The sequence below is a fragment of the Bos javanicus genome, chromosome 2 (genome assembly GCF_032452875.1).
Source record: "Bos javanicus breed banteng chromosome 2, ARS-OSU_banteng_1.0, whole genome shotgun sequence".
NCBI lineage: Eukaryota > Metazoa > Chordata > Mammalia > Artiodactyla > Bovidae > Bos > Bos javanicus.
The window spans coordinates 53269410-53290753 of NC_083869.1; the positions used below are offsets into that span (position 1 = coordinate 53269410).

A 21344-nucleotide genomic window follows, 5' to 3' on the forward strand; every position below is an offset into this window, starting at 1 on the left:
ATTTCCTTCTCCAATATACCATATACATGATGCACCATATATGGTTGCCATCGGGTGCATTAGAATTAGAAGGCACTGGGCTTCCCTGGTGGCTCAAACAGTGAAGAATGTGCCTGTAATGCAGGAGACCCGGGTTCAATCCTTGGGTCAAGAAGGTCCCTTGGAGAAGGGAATGGCTACCTACTCTAGTATTCTTGCCTGGAAAATCCCATGGACAGAGGAGCCTGACGGGCTATAGTCCATGGGGCCACAAAACCACAAAGAGTCAGACCTGACTCAGTGACTAACACTGACACTTTCAGTTTAATGCAGCCAAACAAATTTGGCAAGAACATGGACATAGCACTGTCCACAACGTTCCAAAAGAGGACTTAGAATCAGAGGAGAAGGTGCCAGGATTGGAAATAACTCAGTGAGACCCACTGGTATGGGTGGCGCTGGTTAGGATGAGTATGTTGCATGTCTACTGGTTTTGCTGGCCTTGGAACGATTCTTCTATCCTCCAGTAAGAGCACTCTGGTTTTCCTATGGGGGTGATACTTTCTCATATTGCTGCCATTTGTTTTGAGTAGTGCTGACCCCACCAGCTCCAGCTCTAGCAATAAACATGCACTTCTTCCCTTGGCCACAGGGATATGAACATGTGTTCAGATATGAACACATGATCCAAGTGGATCTGGTCTCACAAATCCTGAGGGCTTTTTTTTTTTTAAGTGCTACTGGGAAAAAGGAGCCCTCTTTCTGTAGGAATTGGTAAACTATGAGGATATGAATCTGAGCTTCTAGAAGTTATGCTGCCAGCTTCTGGGAAAACATACTGGAGAATTAAGCCAACAGATTGGAAAAGAGAGCTGAGGGATGGAGGAGATAAAGATTTGATAGCATTTTGTGCCCACAGGTCCAGTCAAGGTTGAAGCTATCCTCGTCTCTTGGACTTTTCAGGCAAGTAGTAATTAATTCCATTCTTTCGTTTGCAGTTTGAACAAGTTTTTATCAATTACAACTTAAAAAAAAATGACTGCAACATGAGCTTTTAACATTACATGGTGAAGTATATAACGTGGAGGAGATGATGATACACTTGAAATGACTTTGCAAAATCAAAAGTGCTAAGGAAGTAAATCATAGAGATTTAGCTAAGACATCATTGTACAGTTTAGGGGTTATTGTAGGATTGCCACCCATCTGTAAATCTGATTTCAGAGTTTGATACACCAAGGAAGACCATTAAATTATAGGAACATGTTTGAACCACAGAACCTTCTATCTTGAAATTGTGTGGGGAAAGGGGGAGGAAGAAAGAAGGTGTTTTGTTTTCCTGGCAAGCACTGATGACCTAGCTTTTGCCCCCTAAACACCCATGCCTGCTATCCTGGCACAACGTTAAAGATTATTTCTGCTTTCCCCCTCCTTATGGCATTCCGAAAAAGGGAGCAGTCCTGGAACCCTGAGTTCCCGGCTCCCCACCTATAGTTCCATCTGTGGGCTCACTGGTAATCCTTTCTTCCTCTCTTAACAACTTTTTGTATTTAGAAAACACCTCTTGCTAGGGGTGCCAATATTTTTGGAATGTTCTGCACATGCCCATGGCCTTGGCTGGTGTGATCATTACATCTTTGTTCTCCTGCTTCAGTGCTTGTACCAGGGGTGGCAGGCAACACATTGGTTGGAGAAAATCCATTTTCTGTAATTTTTCTTTGAAAGCATCTTTTGGTGAGAAAAACAAATAGACCTTCCACATGACTGCACTTACAAAGCATGTTGTTTACATAATGAATTAGAGTTTAACTAGAGAATGGTGGTTTTTAATCTTTAAGCACTCAAACTTTTGACCGATTTAGTTAGTTCGTCAGCATAACCAGGTTAAGTCTCCCAGATTACAAATTAGCTTCATTCTCCCTCATCTCTGCTATATATTTTTTGACAAATTATGGAAAGAACAGCCAGTAATGGGATCTTTGTCAGTTAGATTCCAAATGAATCAAAACTACGAGGAAAACTACTCAATAGAGGCAGTTAAATGTTCAAATAATGTGACGGTGTTATCATCATTTATGCAGGGGAGACAGTCTCCACATGCTTTTCAAAATGATGTTATTCTGCTATCAGGAGAGACGCTTGTTGCAGCTACTCTAGTAAATTTTAAAGCAGAAAAACAAAGCCCATAGAACTACACACATGAAATAAAGAGAGGAAGAGAAAACAATAATAAAAAACTGAACTGTTCAAACATTCACACACACACACATACACACATTGGACAGTTATTTTGGTAATGAGGTACATTCATTGAAGATTTGGCTACAATAGAAAAGAAAAAGCACTGTGGTTATCTTAAGCAAAGAAAAATTTATTCAAATGATGTCAAAGGATGGGGGTAGGAGGAAACTCAAAGAATTTACTGGGAACCAAAAGTAATTTTAGAAGGCAGAATACTAAAGAGTAAAAAGTAATAAAGAAGGTGAAGTGCCAAAGAATTGATGCCTTTGAACTGGAGAAGACTCCTGAGAGTCCTTTGGATAGCAAGGAGATAAAACCAGTCAATATTAAGGGAAATCAACCCTGAATACTCATTGGAAGGACTGATGTTGAAGCTGAAACTTCAGTATTTTGGTCACCTGAGACGAACAGTTGACTCATAGGAAGAGTCGCTAATGCTGGGAAAGACTGAGGGTAGAAGGAGAAGAGGGCGTCAGAGGATGAGATGGCTGGATGGCATCACCGATGCAATGGACATGAACTTGGGCGACTGAACAACAACAAAAGTAATTTATAACTGAAACATTTTGCTGTATATCTGAAACTAGCACAACATTGTTAATCAATAATGTTGCTGTTCAGTCACCCAGTCATGTCTGATTCTTTACAACCCCATGGACTGCAACACACTAGGCCTCCCTGTCCCTCACCATCTCCTGGAGTTTGCCCAAGTTCATGCCCATTGTACTGGTGACATCATCCAGCCATCTCATCCTCTGATTCCCTCGTCTTCTGCCCTCAATCTTTCCCAGAATCAGGGACTCTTCCAATGAGTCAGGTGTTTACATCGGTGACCAAAATACTGGAACTTCAGCTTCAGCATCAGTCCTTCCAAAAAGCATTCAGGGTTGATTTCCCTTAAGATTGACTGGTTTGATCTCCTTGCTGTCCAAGGGATTTTCGGGAGTCTTCTCCAGCACCACAGTCAGAAGATATCAATTCTTTGGCACTCTATCTTCTTCTTTATGGTCCCGCTCTCACAACCATTATGTGACCACTAGAAAGACCATAGCCTTGACTATACAGACCTTTGTCAGGAGATTAATGTCTCCACTCTTCAACACACTGTCTAGGTTTGCCATAGCTTTCCTGCTGAGAAGCAATCTTCTGGTTTCATGGCTGCAGTCACCATTTGAGTGATTTTGGTGGACTGCCATCTTTGGGGTCGCACAGAGTCGGACACAACTGAAGCGACTTAGCAGCAGCAGCAGAGCCCAAGAAGAGGAAATCTGTCACTACTTCTGCCTCTTCCCCTTTTGTTTGCCATGAAGTAATGAGGCTGGATGTCATGATATTAGTTTTGTTTTTTTTAATATTTAGTGTTAAGGCGGCTCTTTCACTCTCCTCCTTCACCCTCATCAAGAAGCTCTTTAGTTTCTTCACCCTCAAGAGGCTCTTTAGAATAGAAATCAACTATATTCCAAATTAAATAAAATAAGTTAGATTAAAAAAAAAGCAATTTATGAATTCCTCAAAGAAATTACTGCAGGTGAGGGGCCAGTCTTAGAAAGGCTTAATCCAAAGTTCTCAGGAGAGCCAAGAAGTAAGAAAAAGGAAATACAGCAGCTGTGTTGCTGTCTTGTGACTTTGAGAGGGACAGGATGTCACCCCCCCCCCCCACTAATGTCCTAATGACGTCTGTTCATCAGTTACTCAAGATTTGAAGTTCTAATAGATGATGTTCAAGTGAATGAGATTTTGTCTAAAAAATGGGTTGGAATGAGAAAAAATACAAGCCTTGTAGCTTCCTTAGTAGGTAGCGTTCACTAGGAAATTTTCTCCCTCTAAAATGCCACAGACACAGGCAGATCATTTCCCAATAGGCTGCTGTAAGGACAGGGCAGTGGCTGATGGAGGACAAAAATAATATTCTCAAGATGGGGAATTTCAGCAATTTAGGTGATTTCATCCTTTGACTTTAAACAGTAAGTGACATGTAGTTTCCCTTTGTGAGTAGGTTTCCAGACCCAAACTTTTAGATTACTTATCAAGGAATCCTATCTCTATTCTTATATTTTCTCTACTTCCATTCTTGCATTTTTTTTTCTTACCTTTAAAATACTCTCTTTATGAGCCCCCATCATATAATTCTCCCACAACTTCACTGAGACTTTTTGAAGAAATACGTGATTTAAATTAAGTACTGTAGTATTCTGGTGGCTTATGTCTTTGAATTAAGATAGAGAGAAATATGTTTAATGCTAAAACACTAGCACTGAATTTAATATATGTTTAAGAGTTTCAGGAGGTACTGAATTATCTTATAATACCTCAGGGCTTTGATTAAAAATATCAGCTATTGCTTTTTATTACACAGATATCAAAAGTTGCACTGATTCTCTGCTGAGTCTCTTAATATAAACTGGAAGTAAATCTCTCTCATTGCTTTGTTTACTCATGATTTTTTTTTCTCATAAGTGGCAAGTCCAGGAAAAAGCTTAATTATTTTAACTTTCAAGTAGTTTGGAATCTAAATAAATAGGAATTTTAAGTATATACACTTCTGTGTATGGTTCTTCCCACATGTTTGTTCATATTTTTGTATCTCATCTGATCTAACAGACTTTAAAGTCGCTGGCAGAAAATGATAATGTCTACCCTGGAAAGACTGGCCTGGAGGAGACTGATCGAGGCTCTAGGCAGAAGACCTCCCCCAACAAAGGAAGGTTGGGATCTGGAGCTTCCAGTCAACGTTGGATAGTTGCTTCAAAGGTAGCACCCTTTGACAGGATCAGCCAAAGATGAGGGTCAGAGACAGACTGGCTGCCATCCAAACAGTATGGAGGGTCCTTCCGCAGTCCTTTCCATTTTCCCTCCTCCTTTTCTTTTCAGGCTTTCAGCAGTTACACTCTCAACCTCAAACAAGACTTCTATAAAGCGTCCTCTGGCCCTTCCTTTTAAGCTGCCAAACTCTTATTAAAAATAGATCTCAACTCCATTTGATCCAAGTAATGCAATGTACATATTGGTGGGTCCACCAGCCAGAAAGACACCTTTATCTTAAATGAACAGTTTATTAACTCAAATATAACAATGAGTATACCTTTTTTCTTTATTTGTCTCCCTTAGGCCAATCTTTGTCCTATACTTCTTTTCTGTGCTTACCTAAAAGAACACATACACACACACACTCCACCATATGTGTGTGCACAGAATCACAACACAGAGAATGGCTTGACCAAGTGGATATTACTGCATTTTTATATTCATCCATTCAATCAATCCATCCCTGAGTATTTTTCAATGCCTGAAGAGGATGGAATAATGAATAGGACACTCTCTGTCTTTACACACTCTGTATGTATATGGGAGGAACAAGCACGTACGCACATTAATATATCAGGTGGTGATAGGTGTTATGAGAAAATAAAGCATGCCAGAGAGAGAGAGAGCAAGAGAGAAGTTATCAGAGAAGACTTTTTAGAGGTAATGGCACTGAGCAGAGACCCAAGAAGTGAAGGCACGAGCCATACCAATATGTGGATAGAATATTTAATCAGAGGAATAGCAAGTGAGAATAAGTGGGGTAACTTGGAGGAGCAACAAGAAGGCTGGTGTGACTGAAGTGAAATGATAAACAGGAAGTATGGTTGAGGATGAAATTGTAAAAGTAGCCTAGTGGACATAGCAGGTGGAACCCTATAGGTCACAGGAAGAAAAATACATATGATTTTAAGTATGATTTAAGTAACTGGAAATTACTGAGCAGGGAAGTTATGTAAAGTGATTTATGTTTTTAAATAATCTTTCTAGTTGCTATGTGCAGACTGTATTTAAGAGGGTGAGGAAAAGAAGCAGAGAGGTCAGCTAGAGAGCTGGTGAGATAGTTCAGGGAGAGATCATGGTCTTAGATAGGGTGGAAACAATGGAAGTAAATAAAAGTGGTTGAATCGAGAATACATTTTTAAGGTGGGATTTGCTGATGAGTGTAGATGGGACAGAATAGCAGGGAGAGAGACCCCAGCTGGCAAATAGCAGAGACATTTCCTGGAGTTGAGAATACATGGTAGCTTGGGAGGCAAGGAGTGCTCTATAAAACTGTGAGATGGCTTACCAAGCATCCCAGGAGATGTCAAATAGATGTTTGAATGTGCAAGTCTGGAGTTTCAAGGGTCTGGAGTTTGAAGTACTAAGTTTAGAAAACCTATCATAGGAATTTGAAACCACAGGGCTGGAATATTTCAGCCCTGGAATATTTGAATAGTGCTCAGTAGTCTAAGAAGGAAAAGGAAAAGAGAAGAGAAGTTCAAAGACTTAACACAGGAGTAGCCCAACATCTGGAGGCTGGTGTAAGGGGCAGTCTTCACTAAAGGAGCACCCAGTGGCTTAAAAGTTTCCACAAGAAGGAATGAGAAATTGTAAATAAATAGGAATTCTAAAACCACTGAAAGATTTGATGCCCTCCGTCCCTTCTTTCCTACTCCCTTTAAAGCAGAGTGAAGTTAAGATGCTCTTTAGTCCACCAGAGACAATTCACGGTCTCCTTGGAAGGTATTAAAAGTCTCAAACAATGAAATTATAGTGTGGGGATAAACAGAAAAGAGGACTGATTCAGAATGAGGAAGACAGAAATGGCTTTATGGAGTTGGTAACTTTGAGCTGGAAGACTAAAAATGAAAAGAAGTTTACTAGGAAGAAGAAGCTAGAAAAGAATATTCAAGGTGAAGGAAGCTTTATACAATAGAACAAGATAAACAAAATTTTTCCTCTTTCCTATAGAAATAGATGTATTTCTATTGCCTCCTATTACATTCCCTTCTGGATGCCAAGTAAAAATAAGTGAATAAGTAAATGAATGAATACATGAATAAGTGAATGAATGGATATATGAATAAGAGAAGACAATGTATATAAAAAAGTGACTTTTATGTAATGACTGTTTTATGATAACTTGAGTATGAAAGAAATGTATTTCAGTTTAGTTTGCATTAATGCACTTTGGATGATCAACATTACCAAATTTTGCTTAGCAAAGGCTGATTATTTACATTTTGGGTTGACAATATTTTCTGTTTTTCCTTCGCCTATCATCATTTTATTAGCATTACTGAGGGGGTCTATCAAAGGAAAAGGGAATAAAATTTAATGATGTCAAACTTTGCTACTTTATCCCTATTTGTGTACAATTTATGTTTTTAAACTAGAAAACTGTCCATGGAGCTTAACTGCTCAAGCATACAACTTATTACAATTACTCTGAAGTCAATATTTTTATAGATTAAGTCGTCTACTTACTTCACTTAGAAGGAACTTCACTGGGGTTAAAATTACTATGGAATCAGTACTTTTATTTCTGCTTGAGTGATGAGGATAAGAAGAAAACTTTATACATGAAATTTATTCAGATATTTGATTGAATTAAACCTAAATGATTTAATAAAATTACCTTTTAACCCATAATAATAGGGACTAAAGCTGGTAATGTCATTCAGTGATTGATAAAAGTTGAAAGTTTCTTTTAAGGTGGAGAAGGTGTGGAAATTGTGACTCACTCTAGATTAAGTAAAATCTAGGAAATAACACTGTACTCCTCCTAATATCAGCATAGATTTGTTAGAATCCCAGGTGATAAGACTTCAATTTATTTGCATGAATGCATAGTTCAATAAGAAAAGATTTAAATTTAGTTGGAGTAAAACTGCTTAATGATTTCAAATATTACTTGTAATATATTAATATAATGGGTTTGAATATCTATAATGGAGTCTCTTTCATTTGGGTCTTAAGGGTGTTCTCACAGCTACTAATGCTGAGTGCTAGGTACATGCTGAAGTACCTAAGAGGGAAGCACTTTAGGTTAAAAGCACTTTCTCTTCTCAGCCTTGGGTTAAAAGCTATTTCAGGATTCTGTTAAAGGCATTCTTCGGTCCTCAGCTTCAGCTTAAAAGCAGCTTTGATGAAAAGTGCTTTGAGGCAGGTAAAGGATTTGATAATAAACCATATTAAGAGCTGGGGAACGGTGTGGTTCTGTGAAAGTGTTGGCTAGCTCCGTGGAGGTGTGGCGTATACCCTGTGCAGGTTTGCCTGCTCTCTGTCGTACTCTAATTATTTTATGCAAAGAAATTGAAAAACATTTCCAGGAACGTAATTGGAGAGAAGGGGTTAGGAGCCCAAATTAATAGGCCATGATGCACACATTTACGAAAACATGTTGTCTCTTTTGGGGCTTCCAGTAAAACATGGTGTGTATTTCTTTCTCAGCCCTTACTGTAGAAAGTGACTTTGCACTAACATTTCTAAAACAGCTTATCCTGTCCCAGGGCTGTCCACAGAATTCAATAAATAGATATCTCATTGGAAGATGGGCTTCCTTGGTAACTCAGAGGGTAAAGAATCTGCTTGCAATGCAGGAGACCCAGGTTCGATCCCTGTGTTGGAAAGATCCCCTGGAGAAGGGAATAGCTACCCACTCCAGTATTCATGCCTGGAAAATTCCATGGACAGAGGAGCCTGGCGGGCTACAGTCCATGGGGTCACAAAGAGTCAAACACAAATGTGTGACTAACACTTTTCACTTTCATTGGGAGATGCACTTTGCATACATTTTCTGGGTTTATTTCATACACTTCGGATTACTTTTCCAGCTAACAGGGCCTCCCAAGGTGGGACAGGCATAATTAAAGATGAAATGGTTGGGTCTACCAAATGAATTGGCAGAGTGATGGTCACTACCCAGATGTCTAATTGCAAGTGTTAATATTTGTTGGTGAAAACACCAACAGTCTGTTTGAGAAGTGGCTTGCTTGAGAAGGATTTTGAGCTTGTGGAATCAGTGGGAATTCTCAGAGATGGAAGAATGCTTCATGTATTCTAGCTGATCCGAGTTCTGTTGAGGAGAGGGCCTCAGAGAGAATGGAAAGAAGCTAGTTTCTCACTTTGTGAGATTCAAAGCCTAAGCACTGTTGCTTCAGGCCCTAAAAAAATCAAATGAACTATATAGTTGTCTGGGAGCAGGGCCGTCTTCTGGATTGCTCTGGAGGCAGAGTAAAGCCAGAAATTCAGTGGAAGCAGAGGGATTGCAGCCCCTGAAAGGTTTTGTAGGTTTGGAAACTTCTGGACAGTAAGTAGGCACTGAAGCAATCATTGATCAGAAGACACTGGCTGTCTGTGGCCATGACAAATTGCCTTCCTTGGCCAGTTTGTAGGTGATGGGATATCAAAGAAGAGGAATCAGAGAAGAAGAACATGAAGAGAGCAGTTCTCCTCAGATGTGATATACTCCAGGAGTCCCAGAGATAGCTAGGGAGACATTGGAAACAGAAAGGCTGAATTGTTATGATGATACAGGTGGGAGTCAAGACTTGTGATATTTGCTACCTATGAAACCTTGCTACCTTCATGTCATTGTTACTTCATTCACAGTAACAGGTTGCTGGGACGTGGCCCATTGAGGTTAAATAGGAATTAAGTAAAATTAATTTCATAATGCAGCTTTCTAATATAATCAGTCCTTCACATATACGAGGATGTAGAACCAGCAAATACAGAGAAATGACTGTACTGTAGCATTTTACACACAGGGTTGTAGCATCTTCAAATTTTGCACCAATCCTTTGTGGATAGTAAGGGATAACTATATGTATTTCCATTGGACTTTTCAAATGGAGCCAAGTTGGCGAGATATGGACATAATTGTATTTTAATATAGAATACTTCTTTCTAGGCAGTGTCTAATTTTCAAGAAAGGAATCTCACCTTACACATCTTGGTGGGCCCAACATCCAGTCTATCACTTACCAGATGGTAGGTCCTCAATATATGTTCATCAAATAAATACAAAATATGTAATGGTACTGAGTGAATAATAACATTGCTCATAATATAAAGTACAAGGTCCTTAGCCTGGCCCTATGCAAACCACCTGCCACCATGACTTATTAAATCCTTTCTATTTCATCCAAGTCACTATTACTCATGCTTTCCTAGAACTGTATACTTTGCATGTCTCACTCATTTCTTCTCATATCCAAAAACTTTAAGGTTCAGTTTAAGGGCCATAGAGTAAAAGAAATAGTAATCTTTCCCACTTCTTTTTCCACTTGTAATTTTCCCAAATCTATGACCTGAATCTCCCTTGAAGCAATTGACATTTGATATATTATGCCATATTTGTTGTGCATTTTCCTCCCTCACTCATTTCTTGGGGGATTCTGCTTTATGAAACTTTGTATCCTCTTAGAAAATAGTGATTTACGAGTATGTGTGAGAGTTAGACTGTGAAGAAAGCTGAGCGCCGAAGAATTGATGCCTTTGAACTGTGGTGTTGGAGAAGACTCTTGAGAGTCCCTTGGACTGCAAGGAGGTCCAACCAGTCCATTCTGAAGGAGATCAGCCCTGGGATTTCTTTGGAAGGAATGATGTTAAAGCTGAAACTCCAGTACTTTGGCCACCTCATGCTAAGAGTTGACTCATTGGAAAAGACCCTGATGTTGGGATGGATTGGGGGCAGGAGGAGAAGGGGACGACAGAGGATGAGATGGCTGGATGGCATCACCAACTCGATGGGCATGAGTTTGAGTAGACTCTGGGAGTTGGTGATGGACAGGGAAGCCTGGCGTGCTGCAATTCATGGGGTCGCAAAGAGTCGGACATGACTGAGCGACTGAACTGAACTGATGCGTAGGTAATGTAAATAACCATCAAAGCATAAAGAAATGCAAGCAGAGTTCTTTAGCCTTGTTATTGGATACCATAGTACATAGTGGATAGGATGCTCCACATGTTGGTTTTATTAACGCAGTCTCACAAAAATCTCATCATATTTTATCTGTTTTGAAATTTTCAGAATATCTACTCTGCATCCAGGAGAAGAAGCACATACAATATGCTCTGAGATAATAAGAGAAGAATTAGGAGTATAAGAATGAATAGCTATTACTTGCTATGTTGATTATTCTTTATATAGTACCAACAATCCTAAGAGGTAATATCTGGAAAGTGTTAAGACAGCAGATTTCATTACTTTGCCCTAATTCACAAAAAATAAGCAGCAGAGCCAAGACAGACTTCAAATCTAGTTCAAAATTCAACCATCTTTGTGGCTTAATGACTGCAATACATTGTTTCCCTGAGTAAAACAGGTTACATATAGCTCTTTCAAAAATCACAGGGAGAGTTGGTCACTATCATCTCATCAGTTCACACCACATGCCCCCAGACCCAATGGGGGAAATAGTCTTTCACATATTTCATTATTTCAAGTGTTCTTTATATACTTAAATATCATACAAAACTAAGTACAGTTTTGTGTTCAAGCACCTCTCTTTCCCAAGGATGCACAGCATTGCTGCATTACTTGTTAGATATTCTTGTAGTCTAGGAGTCTAGGCTGGTGATAATGGAGGCAACAGGCTGGGACCTTCTCCAGCAAAGGATGCTTCCACCACCCCTAACCACCAGATGGTACGGCAAATGGATTAGCACAGACTCCATGCAGTGGGTCTCAGTTGAATGTCTACCATCCAGCTCAGCAGGTGAAACTGGAGCTCAACACACATATACATGGCAGCTTCTCAGACTCTTGAGTTAGAGAACTGCATCTGGGAGACAGAAGCTTTCTCTAGGCATTCGGTAGTGTTCATACTATAATAACTGATTGTAGGGACAGATGGCTTTGGATGATCACTGGGAAATGTTTTCCACTAGAACTTTACCCAAAAGTACTTACTACCTTCTCCAGAATTCCTTAGATAAGCTGTCCCACCTCCCCAACTGTCTCCAATATGCTATTTATTCTCTACGTGGTATTAGTGCAGGGTTGTGATCTTGTTTTCCCCCACCATCTACCTCCTGCCCATCAATCCTTTCTGAGGCCACAGTTCCCTGGCCAGATTTTCTGCTTTCCAATCTGTCCTCCACAATGGCAGTTCGGGACAGGCATCTTACTGATAAAGTGCCCTGGCATGTGGCCCCATGTGGTCATATTTGGAAAGCTTATATATTAATACCTACACTATATTGCCACCCTTGAAATACTTTCTCCATATTGCTGTGGCATCTTGAATTGAACATAACTTCCCACACAGATGTAAGTAATTGTCTTTCCTTGTGTGTAATGGACAGTGTATTTCTAACCAATATTACTTTTCTTCAAAGATTATTCAATCATACTTTTAATATGTGATTTTTCTGATTAAAGGGGCATGCATACAAGTGTATACATGAATAAAAAACCTTATGTTAGAGAACTTGAGATATCTGACATCATTGAGAATCCTGATTTTGATGAAAACAGGGTCTAACCTTGCATTTTTTTTCCTCCTAAAATGTTTGACTTCTTCAACTGGTAATTATGTAAACAGATTTATGACCAAAAAGCGCTCTCACTTCCTCTTCTGACATGTTAATTGTTTCTAAAAAACATTAAGTGAGGTCCTGTCAAATTCTTTACATAATATTGAATTTATCCTATGCTAATTACTTTTTAAGATAAAAAAATTGTACCATGCTCAAGGCCCCAGTACATTTGAAATGTACAGTCACAAAAGACGTAACCATAATGTTATACTGTTCAGAGAAGGAATGTATGAGGTGGTGCAATGATGAAGGAATCTGGGGGAATAATAGCTTTTCTGAAATTTAGATTATTTGGAATATCAAGATGCTAAGATATCCTCAAGACATTATTTTCAGACCATCTGTTTTCTTATTTCTCAGCCTCTAGTGCATGATAGATTCCTTCATTGTGAGGTTAACCGAGGCCAGTCCTCTTCCGCCTCCATCATTTTTTCCCTCCTATGAGTTTGAGTTCCAAGTTCAAAGGGATAAGTTAGGAGTGATATATTCAAGTTAATGACCCTCACATGTGTTTAACTTGGATTACATCTCTTCTAAAATCTCCCTCCTGTCTAATATGGGTAGATAAGAAAATCATTAAAAAATTGGAACTCAACAACTGTTGAAAGAGAATGAAAATTTCTCTCCTTTGCTCTTACATTTCTAAGTGAATTAAATCTGATGAAGATGTCAATCCTTGTAATAGCCTCTTAGATAGCTATCTGCCCAAGTTATCCATCACAACACCAAGCACAATTCAATAGCTGTATGCATCTCAGGAAGGCATCAAGTTAGGCAATTTTAGGATTTACTCTAGGTACATAGGTTATAATTTGGGGCAAAATTTCAGCAATAAATGTATAGTAAATTTTCTTATAAATATTGGCCAAATATATATGACTTATTTTGCTTTAAAATTATAGCATTCTTTATAATGATTATCTTACATGTCTGAACATATATATGTATCTACTAATATTATTAGAAGTATATACTTTATATATGAAATTTCTTTAATAAATCCCAACTTCATTACTGTCCTCCCTGGTGGCTCAGACAGTAAAGCATTTGCCTACAATGCAGGAGACCTGGGTTCGATCCCTGGGTCAGGAAAATCCCCTGGAGAAGGGAATGGCAACCTACTCCAGTATTCTTGCCTAGAGAATCCCCATTATCCGAGAAACCTGGAGGGATACAGTCCATGGGGCTGCAAAGAATTGGACATGACTGAGAGACTACTGGTTCCAAATAGGAAAAGGAATTCGTCAAGGCTGTATATTGTCACCCTGCTTATTTAACTTATATGCAGAGTACATCATGAGAAACGCTGGACTGGAAGAAACACAAGCTGGAATCAAGATTGCCGGGAGAAATATCAATAACCTCAGATATGCAGATGACACCACCCTTATGGCAGAAAGTGAAGAGGAACTCAAAAGCCTCTTGATGAAAGTGAAAGTGGAGAGTGAAAAAGTTGGCTTAAAGCTCAACATTCAGAAAACGAAGATCATAGCATCCAGTCCCATCACTTCATGGCAAATAGATGGGGAAACAGTGGAAACAGTGTCAGACTTTATTTTTCTGGGCTCCAAAATCACTGCAGATGGTGACTGCAGCCATGAAATTAAAAGACATTTACTCCTTGGAAGGAAAGTTATGACCAACCTAGATAGCATATTCAAAAGCAGAGACATTACTTTGCCAACAAAGGTCCATCTAGTCAAGGCTATGATTTTTCCTGTGGTCGTGTATGGATGTGAGAGTTGGACTGTGAAGAATGCTGAGCGCTGAAGAATTGATGCTTTTGAACTGTGGTGTTGGAGAAGACTCTTGAGAGTCCCTGGGACTGCAAGGAGATCCAGTCAGTCCATTCTGAAGGAGATCAGCCCTGGGATTTCTTGGGAAGGAATGATGGTAAAGCTGAAACTCCAGTACTTTGGCCACCTCATGCGAAGAGTTGACTCATTGGAAAAGACTCTGATGCTGGGAGTGATTGGGGGCAGGAGGAGAAGGGGACAACAGAGGATGAGATGGCTGGATGGCATCACTGACTCCATGGATGTGAGTCTGAGTGAACTCCGGGAGTTGATGATGGACAGGGAGGCCTGGCGTGCTGTGATTCATGGGGTTGCAAAGAGTCAGACAGGACTGAGCAACTGATCTGGTCTGATCTGAGAGACTAACACTGGAGAAGTCAACAGCACCCCACTCCAGTACTCTTGCCTGGAAAATCCCATGGACGGAGGGGCCTGGTAGGCTGCAGTCCATGGGGTCGCTAAGAGTCAGACATTAACTTAGTGACTTCACTTTCACTTTTCACTTTCATGCATTGGAGAAGGCAATGGCAACCCACCCCAATGTTCTTGCCTGGAGAATCCCAGGGACGGGGGAGCCTGGTGGGCTGCCATCTATGGGGTCGCACAGAGTCGGACACGACTGAAGCAACTTAGCAGCAGTAGCAGCAGCAGAGAGACTAACACACACACAACTTTAATATTATAGGTTAGTGCTCAGTATCAGTTAGCTATACAAAGTATTCCAAGTATTTTTTAAACATATTATCAAAGGTAAGAAAAATGCTAGAGACAATTGAAAATATAAGATGGAGTTAGGTCACAATATGTAATAACACATTGTAATAACATATATGTAATCACAACAGTAATAATAACTGAACTCTTGAGAAAAATGTAAGTTGAAGACATATATAAACAAATATTCATTTCTTATCAGTTCAGTTCACTCAGTCGTGTCCAACTCTTTGCGACCCCATGGACTGCAGTACGTCAGGCCTCCCTGTCCATCACCAGAATATCACCGTCATCAGCCCTGTCCATCACCATCATCACTGTTTCTTATAAACTTCTTTAAATGACTCTGTATTCTTTTCTTTCCTGGGTTTTTCCCCTAAGCTACTGTTAAACTGTGAAAGTACATACTCATAAAATCTTTTTTTATTGCATAAATGTTGTTGATTTGATGAGGGAGAGAAAAGTTTTCTTATTTCTCTTTTATGTTTTCTTTATTGTGTGAGAAGAAAGTGTTCTGATCATCTTTTTAAATAATGAAAACAATAATAACTGTTCCCAGGAGAATAAGAAAGCAAAGAGAAGGCTTTGTTTGACTTATCTGTGATAAGGCACTTTTGTGCTTCACGTTTTGCAAGTTGAAAAAAGAGATGTACACAACACTTGCACGCCCTTCTATTATGACAGTTTATGCTTCCTATACAGCTTATTTAACTCAAATGCCTGGGAAATAGACACAATTACCACCTTATGGAATGCCACTTAACTTTAAACGTTCCCTATAGAATAGAAACCTACTTCATCAAAATTTATCTCAGTTTCTCAGGAATTATTTCTCCTGTAGGCTTCTGATTTTTTCTGTGCAATTTTAAAATTTAACTCAAGATTGCTTAGGCACAACTATGATATAAAAAGACAGAAAATATTCCCACACTCAGGGAGTTTGTTCACAAGAGTTCCTGTGAAAGAGCTGTGTCCTACGCTCATGTACACTTTAATCATTCACTCTTTCAGCTGTTATCAATTTAAAACCAATGAAACTCCCACACTGAGTCCATTTGAGCAGTCAATTTTAATATCTCAAGGCATCTGTAGTTATTCTGAATTGGCTGCAAAAGCAGAACTAACAAGTTAAGCTCTAACCATAAGTCGACATCAGGCTGGTAAACCATACATCAAACGCAGACAGTTAGTCAATACTCCAGTACGAAAAACCAACTAGCATTTTTAAGAAGCGCAATATATTCATAATATGTTTGGCAGTCTGGTTTGCATTGCTTCCTTGATGGCTGTGCATTTAACTTTTTAGTCAACAGGGTGCTTTTTGCACTGCCAAGGCAACACATTTGAGGGAAAAGTGGTCTAGTCTTCCCACGTATGGGTAATAATTTTAACACGAGAATAAAAGGGATGGAGGAATGTGCCCTTTGTGAATAAGAATACAGAAAGTGTCTTAATAGTGGCTTTTTATAAGAAAACTCTTTCAACCATATGTTCTGGATCTTTGAGCACAGTCTCGATTTCAAATATTATGTCATTGTCAGGCCATGTGTCTCAATTTTGTGTTTGGAAAATATGGTTGCTTGAAATACCTCTTTCTCTCCCAGGAATGACTCCATGACAGGACTGTTGCCTCCCATAGAGAAAAGACAATGAAGAAGGAGGAGTATTCAAACAAGATCAAGGCAGTCATCACTTCAATCAAATTATTTCCAAATTTTGGGGGCTCCAGGGGCCCTGGGCAAGGGGGAGTGAAGGGTATTTATGACATATAGCTGCCTATTCCCAGAACTCTTTTATGTACTTTTATTTTATCTTCAAAAAGAAAGGACATATTAAAGAGAAATATCTAAGGAGGAACAATGCTACATAAAGTTTATGTTTTCAGATCTGTTGCCCCAGAAAATGCTTTGATAAAACACACTTAGAGCAACATAGTCAATTTCAAAGGAAAGTTGGGAGATAATACCTCCTCATGTTGCAGTGTGACTAATACTGACAGACCACCAATTATGATTATCCAAATTCTGATATGGCATCTTGCCTATTTCCCAGAGAAAAGTTGAATATGCTGGAATAGTATTTTTGTGATACAGTTATTTTTCTGATGATTAAATTTTACAGAGGCTGGTCAAATTTCAATGTCACTAATCAGATAGGGTAACAAGTCAAAAGAGATATTTTTATATTGGACAAGAGAGATATTCTTATATTTGTTCCCCCCAGTAAAATGATACATTTCTTTTTTTCCTTTATGTTGGGAATTTGTGGAACATTTCTGATTTATAATAGACATGAATTTAAGAGGAAAGATTTGTAGGCCACACTGTCAGTGATGCTGGAGGAAATAAAAAGAGCACTATATCAATCTTTGTTGTTGTTTACTCACTAAATCGTGTCCTACTCTTTGTGACCCTATGGACTGTGGCCCACCAGACTCCTTTGTCCATGGGATTTCCCATGCACGAATACTGGAGTGGACTGTCATTTCCTACTTCAAGGAATCTTCCCAACTCAGGGATCGAACCTACGTCTCCAGCAGATTCTGTACCACTGAGCCACTAGGGAAGCCCATTTTCATGTTAAGATATGTCAAAATGAATTATTGATGGTAACATATCCACTCCAGTATTCTTGCCTGGCAAATCCCATGGATGGAGGAGCCTGGTGGGCTGCAGTCCATGGGGTCACGAAGAGTCTGACATGACTGAATGACTTCACTTTCACTTTTCACTGTCATGCATTGGAGAAGGAAATGGCAACCCACTCCAGTGTTCTTGCCTGGAGAATCCCAGGGACGGGAGCTGCCATCTCTGGGGTCCCACAGAGTCGGATACGACTGAAGCAACTTAGCAGCAGCAGCAGCAGCAGCAACATTTCCTATGCTCGTAGCCATCCACATATCTGCTGAATGTGGACCCTCATGAGGAGAAACTGGTTGGGAGAGCTCTGAATTGTATCATCTCCAGAGACACAGTCAGCATACATACAAATGGACTCTCGAATTCCAATCATACCATGAGTACCTCCTTTTCCAAGCACTATGAAAAACTGAATTCATCTCACTATATATGAAGCATTTATACACACATTTGTTCAAGTTTTCCATCTCCCGGTCAGAAAGAAACTCTGGTTTCCTCTCCCTCCATTATCCATCCCACTACAAAATGAAATCAATGTATTTTCAGCAACAGAATTACAACAACTACAAAGGAGAAGGTAAAGTGCCAGCACTGGTTTTGGATGCAGTCTGTACAGTCTACCGAGGTCCTGAAAAGCTAACAAGAATTCAGCTGAAGAATCTTCCCCTGCCTGTGAGCTGGGTTTAGGAGTCATGAGGGAACTGTGTGGTATGAGAACACCTGCTGGAGAACAGCAGGGTATCAATAATAAATGCTAACCTTTAAAAGAGGGACTCCTGTGAACACTGACGAGAGCCCTGCATCTTTTTCTTCTCTTCAGGTGGTTTCATGGAGGAAAGATTTAGGATGTGATTAGAGGATTGAGCGGTCATAGACCGCCTCTCCAGAGGGCAGCACAGCAGCCTTTTGACCCAGGAAGGAAATAATCACATTGGCCTGACTTGGTCATCTGCAACTAGTTGAGGATATGCTTCAGAGAGCAAATAAACTTGGGCTGGTGCAATGTCAGGGAGGGAGGAGAGGCTTCTTATCCTGTACATGATCTACAGACACATGCATACATGCCCAAACACATATGCACAAACATATACAATTTGAATTAGAGCACAGAGTATGCTTAAAACATGGTTTATTACAAAACAAAACCTGTCTCTACCTGGTACTGTTTCCTTACTGGTGCTCATGCTGATTTCTTCTTACTTTATGAAAACTTGTCAGTCCTCAAACTGGAAGGCTTAAAAACAATATTTCGAACTCTCACCAAGATTAGACTAACTCTGTAAGCTGTGCCAAAACACTGGGCAGTCTTTTAATAATAAATAGTCCATGGAATGGCTAAACCCAACATCTTCTGCCAGGACAAGAATTAATATGGGTTTTAGAGGCCATTGGCTAACAACAAAATGCCAGTATGCTATTTTCAAATCAACTGGGTCTTATTCATTTTATATTCTCCGTATTTAGAATGCTGTTACTAGGAATACAGTCAGCTTTAGTGCTAAAGGCTGATATTATCCAGAACTTTCTTTTACCTAAAAACAACCAGAGATCTTGAGAACTCAACTCAAATGTTAGTAATATAATTTAAAGGAAGAAAAAAGGAGAATAGTAGAAAAATAATATTACCTGCAAACATATGAAATATAGTAGTTTATAGCAGGAAATTACAGATAATATCATTTTGTAGATACTAAAAATCAAGTATAGGTAAGTCACCATCTCAAATAATATATTCTAATGAATGCTGTGTGAAAAGTTCTCCTTCCATAAGAAAATAAGTTCTTGAACCACAGGGAAACCAAGTCATTACTCTGGCTCATTCTTTCCCCCTTACCTAATTTGCTCCCATTTCTGAACCTCATTTCTCTCTTGTTGCTCTGAAGTTATTTTGCTTTTAATATCTCATAATATCAGGATCATTTCCTCTCTGGATAACAGGCTTTTAAAAGACATGGGCTTAACCTGCTAGCCAGGTGCACTTTTTCCTCAACATTTGCCATCTTTCGTGGTGACCTGTATTTTATTATTGAACAAAAGCTAGCTATGTGGTACTCTATTATGAACACATTTGCTCCCAAGAGCCTTTAAATAACAGAAACTGCCTGGGAACTATAAATGCAGAGGAACCAGGAAGCTTATAGGCCAAGATAAAGCAGCTTAAGGTTGGCTATTAATTTTGGTTAATATTAAATCATGACACAGCTCACACGTAAGGATCACAGTTCAATTATGAACCATAAAGAAGTTTAAAGAAAAGAAGATTTACAAGATATTTTTAAGCACATTAATGCATATTGTGGAAGTTGTGAGAGTATTTCAGGCCCAAGCAATGATAGACCCATGCCCCAGTATATAAATTCAAATATAATTATTCTCAGACTAACACTGATAATGTGGCAAGTTGGAGCATATCTCTACTCAAAGGTATATTGCAGTGTTGCTCATATATATTTTGCTTAAATTAACAATGTGACAGGTAGGTTACTTTGTCATACATTAGCTCTAACAAATTACTTTAAAAATACTGTCCTCTTAACTCAATGATTTTGCTATTCATAAACATGACTGCTGAAACTTTAGGGCTAATAACTTGTATCAGCAACTTGGATGGCAAAGCTTTCTTTACTCTTTAGTAGAACATATATTTTACAAAAGTACTGTGATGTCAAAGATATTATTTTCTCATATGCCAGAAACTTAAACAATTGTCTGTTTGGATAATTATTAAACATTTTAGCAATTGGATGACACCATGTTAGTGGGTGTAGATAGAAAAGAAAATGAGCTCATGCCCATTTTTGTATAAAGAGTACCATAATAAAAATTACCCAAAATGGTAAATATGAGCCAATTGCAAATGATTTTTACACTTTCCTTGAAGAAATGAATTACTGCTTCCTTTCCTTGATACTTGTCTGGATTAATTTCTCAAACATTAAAAGAATACTTGAGAGAGTGTTTTCCTAGGGTCATCTTGGTCATGATTTCCTCTATAAACATAAGTAAGAAAAGAAAGAAGGGGGGAAAAAGGAAAGAAAGATGAAATCAAGGAAGGAAAGATAGAAGGAAGGAAGGAAGGAAACAAGGGAGCTGCTGAATGTTTAAGATAAGTTGGGCACTATGTGAGATTCTTTCATTTACATTTAAAATAAATAAACTTAAATATAATTTCATTTGAATTTTATGATGTAAATTTTATAAACCCAAAAGTTGATAACCAAATATTAAATTTATAACTGATAAATGAGAGAATTTACCTTTAACTTAGTCACATTCTAAAGCTGTTATGCTTTCAAATAAACTCAATTCTCTTAATTATAAAAGAGAGTTGAAAATTTTCTCTCACTATAAAAAGTTGTACACAGATTTATTCAGTTTAGCAAAAGTATATAAGGCATACACTACCCTATGGAGATATTTGATATTTCAAGCAGGTTTGATAGTTCCTATAGATCACCCTAGAGCAAAAACATACCACTGACAAGCTAGCTCTACCCATGTATGCAGAATTACAGCTCATTTTTGTGGAGCCTCATTTTGTAACAAGAACGAAGAGCAATGGCCAACCAGACATGGGGGTGAAGTTACTAATGTGATGGAAAGAGAATCAGACAAATATATGAGTAAAAGGAATGCAGAT

At 38.8% G+C, this 21344-nt stretch overlaps 1 protein-coding gene and 1 long non-coding RNA gene across 3 annotated transcripts in view; one reads left to right on the forward strand and one right to left on the reverse strand.

The window, feature by feature from the left end:
* ARHGAP15 (Rho GTPase activating protein 15) overlaps nt 1-21344 on the reverse strand; it is a 701521-nt gene that overhangs the window by 262659 nt on the left and 417518 nt on the right. The window lies entirely within an intron of this gene.
* LOC133260438 (uncharacterized) lies at nt 4825-17430 on the forward strand. Its single transcript, XR_009740812.1, has 2 exons — nt 4825-4971; nt 16670-17430. It is a non-coding gene; the product is annotated as an uncharacterized LOC133260438 (long non-coding RNA).